The sequence below is a fragment of the Alosa sapidissima genome, chromosome 20 (assembly GCF_018492685.1).
Source record: "Alosa sapidissima isolate fAloSap1 chromosome 20, fAloSap1.pri, whole genome shotgun sequence".
Lineage (NCBI taxonomy): Eukaryota > Metazoa > Chordata > Actinopteri > Clupeiformes > Clupeidae > Alosa > Alosa sapidissima.
In genome coordinates, this window is record NC_055976.1 from 20,728,286 (window position 1) to 20,735,662 (window position 7,377).

The 7,377-nt window shown below is 39.0% G+C and overlaps 1 long non-coding RNA gene across 1 annotated transcript; it reads right to left on the reverse strand.

Annotated features, from left to right (window-relative positions):
- Positions 1-1,932: 1,932 nt before the first annotated feature.
- Positions 1,933-6,833, reverse strand: LOC121694551. The gene is made up of 3 exons (XR_006025807.1): positions 6,726-6,833; positions 2,995-3,054; positions 1,933-2,412 (listed from the first exon to the last, which is right to left on the reverse strand). It is a non-coding gene; the product is annotated as an uncharacterized LOC121694551 (long non-coding RNA).
- Between the last annotated feature and the right edge of the window lie 544 nt (positions 6,834-7,377).

Genomic DNA, 7,377 nt, shown 5'->3' on the forward strand with positions numbered 1-7,377 from the left:
CTCTTTGGTGAGGGAAAGCTCTCACTCGGTGGTGGTGGATGTTGCTTTGTACTAATTAAGTAATGCCTCATGCTCCTCTGTGTGCTGCTTGTGCTCTTGCATATGCTGCTCCTTAAAGCTTATTTCTTTGTGAATGTCATGATACAGTCCATCCTTTTACGTCCAGTATCATGGACATTTCTTTCTCCTTTTTGTGTGTTGTTTTCTGTGTGTGTGTGTTGGGTTGGGAGGGGGTTGGGGGGTGGGGTGGTGAAGCCAAGACACCGAGAAGCCATAGTAAAGTAGCCGAAAACAGACAGTTCCAGAACAGAAGAGCAGTCATCCCTCTCTGTGCGGACAGACTCAGGGTTTAGCGCAGCCTACTGCAGAACCACCACACCTCCGTTTGGTTTCATTTCTGTGTCTCCTCTGCGCTGTGCAGTGCCAACATTAAAAAAACAACAGCAACAACAACAACAAAAGGTTGGCTGGTTTCCAAGTTCAGCTGAAAATAATACTCCCCCTGGTGAATGCTAAATGGATTCTAATCCATACAGTTATTGGTGTAATTCAGACGTGGCCTCTGCATAGAGGAGCCAGGACTTCTGGCATAACCCGATTCGACTCAGAATCCATAAACAAGCTTGATTTAGTGGCAACTTCTCTGGGATGTGGGGGTGTGGCAACATGTGGTGCTCGGTGTGTGTTGGGGGTCCAAGGCGTGCGAGTGCTTCCTCCTTTGTCTGGGCAGAGTGAGGACCAGATATCCTCTTACGGTAAAGAATGCCTGCATATTTAATTATTCACATCTCCTTGGTCTTTCCTGACCAATCGGAGTACTTAAAGTACCTTCTGGCCCTGACGGACGTGATCTCATTGCCAGCGTGTTGTTATATCCACAAGCATTGTAATTGGCCTTATCCTCTCTGTCGCATGGGCTTGGTGTTCACTGATGAGTTCTGCATTAAACTGCTGCATTGTCTGGATCCTGGGAGGTGTCAATGCAAGACTTCCCAGGTAAAAAAAAAAAAAACTATTACTTTTTGAAAGTGTACTAAGTACAGTTTGTACTTTTTTCGTCAAATCCAAGTGTAATTAAGTATATTGAATTATGCATTAAGTTCAACTTAATACCAACTTGACTATACTTTGAGTGTAATTAGTGTGCTAAAATGGAACAACTTTTTTCAAACTTTAAGTGTTCTTAAGTACATTATACAAAAAGAGATTTTATGAGCATTCAGAACACAGTCGCAGTACAATTTTGTAACATCCCAAGTGTATTGGAAATGTACTTAAAATGCATTACAGTATAACTAATAATAGTGTAGTAGTTTATTTTGAATACACTCTTATCATCCTCATTTCTATTCATTTGGCATGCTTCTGTAATATTTTAAATTAACTTCAAATGTACTTCCTGACTACAATAACTGCCTTGAAAGTTTGCAGTTATGTTAATAAAAGTATAGTCTTAAGATACTTTAAGCATTATAAAGGCATGCAATTTAAGTATAATATTAGTGTGATTTAAAATTGTACTATTAGTACTCTCCTACCTATTCTGTTACATGACAAATTACACTTTGATTATGAGAAAAACATTTTATTGACATGAATGAAAACAAAACATAATATTCATCCATAACAAAAGTAAAAAAAAATTCTGAAAGTTATGGATCTCTTGAGCATATCTTTTCAAGTTGGATGTGGTAACGCGATAAAACATGCATTTAGGCGTATTATATTATTTCACATGCATAGATTTTTCGAGTGGCTGTTTGGAGCGCTGGTCAGATTCCTCCTCGCTCGCAGCATTTTCTTCCATGCTTGGGGAGCAGTTTCCTCTGAGTGCGCACGCGCAGAGAGAATTTGCGCGCACGCATTTAATATATACGTGTGTGAAATAATATATGATATAATACACCCGAATGCATGTTTTATCGGGCAAGTGCTTTTTGCCACTATTGTGTCGCGATACTCTACAGCCTCATTGGTAGACCATCAATTCAAAATGCAGATTTCATGAAAAACAAAAGTTGTTTACCCTCCTAGGTGAGAGAATTTGCCCTCTAAGCTTGAAATTGTTAACTGGACACCCAGCCTACAAGCCAACAACTTAACAGTCTAACATGGCTAAATTTGTAATGCATGATCATTTATTGCTTATTTGTTTGCAAAGTCTTCTGGCCTAGAAAGAAAACCATGGTGGTTACGGATCATGGCTGAGGAGGAAAGGTACAGCTGGTAGAGTTGTGCAGTGAGTGAACTTCCCTCCCAATACTGAGATGTGGTGGCAAAAGCTGTGGTAGCTAGCTTCCTTACTAGCACACCATCTTCCAGTCCAAGATGCATAAAGTTTTCGGTGGCAACCCGGGGCTGGACAGCAGTCAAATGCATTGACCTTGGTATTAGAGAATTTGTCTCTGTTGTCTGTGAACAGAAAGAAGATGGACTACATTTTACAAGATAAACAATATTTTACACAGAAATCCATTGGCAATGATGAGATTAATACAGATTATCTGTACCTATTTGACCTACTTTTTATGGGTCAAATTGGTATTGACACCATCTGTTTGCCATCCTGGTATGGGTAGACCTGGCCAGGTAGTCTTTCCTTAAAGCGTTGTGCACCTTGGCGCCGATATGAGTGCAACCACCCTGTTTTCTGCATTTGATTACCTTAGATTCCTTTGTTTCCAATACAACCCTATTATCGTTTTCAGGTCAAATGGCATTTTAAATGGGAGTCGTAGGGGCACTAGCCTACTATTTTGATGCATGAATCAAAATCATGTATCAAAATAGTTCTGCCCCTACGACTCCCATTCAAAATGGCATTTGACCCAGAAACGACAATACAGTCAAGCTTAATGGTGGCGCTTCTGACTTAATTATGCTTTCAAACGAAAGTTTGACTCAGGTACATTTACAAAAAGACCCTAGGTTGCATTTTGGCTTGAGTTATGCTTTAAGAGTAATGGGGCAAGGTCCTGGATGAAGAATATTTACTTTTACTGCTGATTATTTGAGGCATTCAGACATCTCGGTTTCAAAACTGTCCAGGAACACCTGTAAAAACATAGTTAGGCAACAGATTAAAACTAGGTAAATTACAAACACTACCATGAAATGAACTTGAATGCTCTGTCAAACACGAATAATTAAAAAAATCTAAATCTATCGCATAAACCAAGGCATAATATCAATCATGTAGCCTAAGCTTCATAGCACTAACTTAGTAGAACACCAGATTTAATTCCCCCTCTAATATCAATGGTGGAAAAAAACGTTCTACTTCATAAAATGCATGTAATTTGTCCTGTAGACTCATTTTAAAAGATGTCTCCACGATTAAAGAAAAAAACAGCTACAATGTCATTAGCATGCCTAATGAATGTGAAGTGTGACTAGCCTAGCACCATCCTCCTTTCTGTGAGGTAGCCTACACCACACATAATGTAGCCAGTTGCGTTCTGGCTCTGTCTGTCTCCTCCTGCTTCCCTTACCTTCTCTGCTAACGAAGGGGGCGGGGCAGGCATGTAGCTATCCATTCATTCAGATCCTGGTATTAGGCCATGGTGTAAAGGTGCCTAGTAGGTCGGACTGTCTTCCTCTCTGTCTCTCGCTCGGTTTGTCCCTGGGTTTCACGCAGGAGCCAATCGCCAGGTATGTTGCAATTTCGCTGCATTGGTTAAGCTATTCATGCCTAGTTTTAATACTTTACCCTTTCCATCTCTGCGTCTCCCTTACTCTGCCGTGGCTGTATGGAACCTGACCTGTTTAGCATTAGATAACTCTCCTCTGCAGGTATGCATTTCCAAATATTTATTATCTCCCTTTATTACAGTGCATGAAAATGCACTGTTCTGTTATCCGAACTTCTTCTTCTTCTTCTTCTTTCTTTCTTTCTTTCTTTCTTTCTTTCTTTCTTTCTTTCTTTCTTCTTCTTCTTCTTCTTTTCTTTCTTTCTTTCTTTCCTTCTTCTTCTTCTTCTTCTTCTTTTCTTTCTTTCTTTCTTTCTTTCCTTCTTCTTCTTCTTCTTTTCTTTCTTTCTTTCTTTCTTTCCTTCTTCTTCTTCTTCTTCTTCCTTTCTTTCTTTCTTTCTTTCTTTCTTTCTTTCCTTCTTCTTCTTCTTCTTCTTCTTCTTCCTTTCTTTCTTTCTTTCTTTCTTTTCTTCTTCTTCCTTCCTTTCTTTCCTTCTTCTTCTTCTTCTTCTTCCTTTCTTTCTTTCTTTCTTTCTTTCCTTCCTTCTTCTTCTTCTTCCTTCCTTTCTTTCCTTCTTCTTCTTCTTCTTCCTTCCTTCCTTTCTTTCCTTCTTCTTCTTCTTCTTCTTCTTCTTCTTTCTTTCTTTCCTTCTTCTTCTTCTTCTTCTTCTTCTCTTTCTTTTCTTTCCTTCTTCTTCTTCTTCTTCTTCTCTTCCTTTCTTTCTTTCCTTCTTCTTCTTCTCTTTCTTTTCTTTCCTTCTTCTTCTTCTTCTTCTTCTCTTCCTTTCTTTCTTTTCTTCTTCTTCCTTCCTTTCTTTCCTTCTTCTTCTTCTTCTTCTTCTTTCTTTCTTTCTTTCTTCTTCTTCTTTATTTCTTTCCTTCTTCTTCTTCTTCTTCTTCTTTCTTTCTTTCTTTCTTTCTTTCTTTCTTTCCTTCCTTCTTCTTCTTCTTCCTTCCTTTCTTTCCTTCTTCTTCTTCTTCTTCTTCTTCTTCTTCTTTCTTTCTTTCCTTCTTCTTCTTCTTCTTCTTCTTCTCTTTCTTTTCTTTCCTTCTTCTTCTTCTTCTTCTTCTCTTCCTTTCTTTCTTTCCTTCTTCTTCTTCTCTTTCTTTCTTTCTTTCTTTCTTTCTTTCTTTCTTTCTTTCTTCCTTCTTCTTCTTCTTCTTTTTCTTCTTCAAAAATGTCTGCATCTAATTCAGCTTTAACCGTTTAACGTCATTTAAACTTTGTAACGTAGGTCTTGAAAAGGACACGTGGGGAATGTATTTCACTTTTGTAAACTTTATACTTTTTGAGATTAATAAAAAAACAAGCTTATTTTTCCCCATAGACTTAACATGGGCTGATAGCACAATGGGCTAATTAACTTGATTTGCACCTGTATCAACTTCCAGCTGCTCACTACTAGGACCCATCAAAGGGCCAGTTAAACTGATTGCACCTGTATCAACTGCTTTCTGCTTAACTAGGCCAACTCTCTCTGTCTCTCCATTCTACAAGGATATAAGGCACATTCCATCCAACTTTCTATCCATTCATCCTCTTCAAACCATTCACTCATCCACCCATTAAACTATCCACCAACATCCATTAAGCAATCTGCCTATCAACATCCATTTAACTTTCTGTCTATCAACATCCATTACACTATCTAAATTCAACTTTTAAACTATATACTCTGTCTCAGGCTTTAAGCCTACAATCTGGCTCTATTAAGACTACAGATTCTGTTCCTATTTCCTCTGCCCACAACTGTTTCAAAATAACACAATTCACTATTAAACTACAATACTTCACTATTAAAACTACTCAACTATTTAACTGTTTAGACATTTCAACTGTCAGTAGTTATCAACTATGACTCCTGCCAACTGTTTCCAAATAAAAGTTTGTTTTGCATTTTATGTTAATAAACAGTATATTTATATTTTCATGCACTGGTAATTTCCTTGAAATTACATTTTCTAGTTAGCCTTACGGAGTCTTAATTGCTCTTTGTTTATGTATGCTTGCAGCTTATGACGACAGCACAGCGTGTCTGTTTTAAGCGTTCTTTAGGCCTACTGGCTAATCAGTGACTGCAAGTGTTTGGTATGTATGAAACCGGAATGTTGTAGCTTTTGGTGTGGCATTTGAGACACTTTGATCCACTCTAAGTCTTGACTATTTATTTATGTTACAGGTAGCATGGCTTCATCAAGTTTGCTTGTTTAGTGCGGTCACGCTGCTGTCTTGTCCATAGCATTACAGTAGTTTTCACTTATTTTTGTGTTTACGTCATCACAGCTCCTCCGCGTCGCGGTAGCTGACCTGTTTGTGTTGCTCTTTGCTTGATTGGGATTTCCCTGGCGGGTTTGTTTTGTTTGTTTGTTTGTTTTGCTTTTGTGTGTGTGTAACCGTGTTTTCTGAGTTTGTAGTGTGTCTGCATGCCTAGCTTGTATCGCAGCGAGGATTATTTCCCTGGCTCAATAGCTTTACATCTTTAATTGGTATAACCTACATGCTGGTGTTTGTGGTTGCTGTGCTCCTTTTTGATCAGTTTATGTGTTGGCAGGCCTGTGGGTTATCTTCGGTGGGGGGTAGCTAGTCACCTGGTGGCGGGCTTGTGAACTTCACTTTGGAGTGTACTATGGAATATTGGTGGTGGCTTGCTGTGACAATGGTGTAACACTTTTCTGCAGTGAGAGTGCACGTGTGGACACCTTCCTTGATAGTCTGCTTCCCCCCCATCCAGGTAAGCCTCGCCTGCCAGTATAATTTTCTGTTTTATTTTGGCGTGGGCAACATTCCCAGCTGATGTGTTAGAATTGCTTGTGCTATTTAACTCATGTCATGCATCCTACACGACAGTAAAAAGATACAATAAGAACACTAAAATAAAGTATATTTTTATATGTTTCTAACCCCTGACAGTTATTTTCAGTTTCAGCAGCAGATCACACCACACTCCCCCCTCCCCCTCCCCAACAGTGCTTTCAATAAACTGCAAATAAAGTTACAAGCATAGACTGTATAAAATAACGTTAATGTTTGCTCACACCACGTTTTGCTCGAAAGGTGCACAGATCCGCCCACTCCATTTCAAATTCAAACAGCCATGTTATTGGTCAACTGGACTGCCTATACATTTAACTGTGTTGCCTATAAATTTAATAAAATGCCACATTCATCCTCTCACAACCTCTACTACATCACAAATGCATAGGCTTACTAAGACCCCGTTTACAGGAGCATGTGTATTTTTATAAACGAAGACATTTCCCTACGTTTGAGCCTTTCATTTAGATGCAAACAGAGAATTCGCCCCGTAAAACGGTTATCCAAAAAAACTCCGGCCAAAGTGATTTTTTTTGGAAAACTTCGTTTATGCGTTTGGTTGTAAACTGTGGTAAACGGAGTTTTGGGCAGCCAACGTCACAGTATGCGACAGAAGTACACCAAATGTGCGACCAATGTTTACATTTACATGTTCTCACGTGCGACTTTCCAGGGTTCTGATTGGTTAATGTGAGCTTGAGCTTATCGTTAGACTGCCACTGTGGTTTGGCGTGCTCATGACAGCATGTATGTACACAGGTTCGTGTGAACACATTTTTAAAAAAAAAAACGGTCTCGTGTAAATGCAGTTTCATTTGCAAACGTAGATGGCCAGATATTCGTTTAGGAAAATACCCTGCTTCGAGACACAAA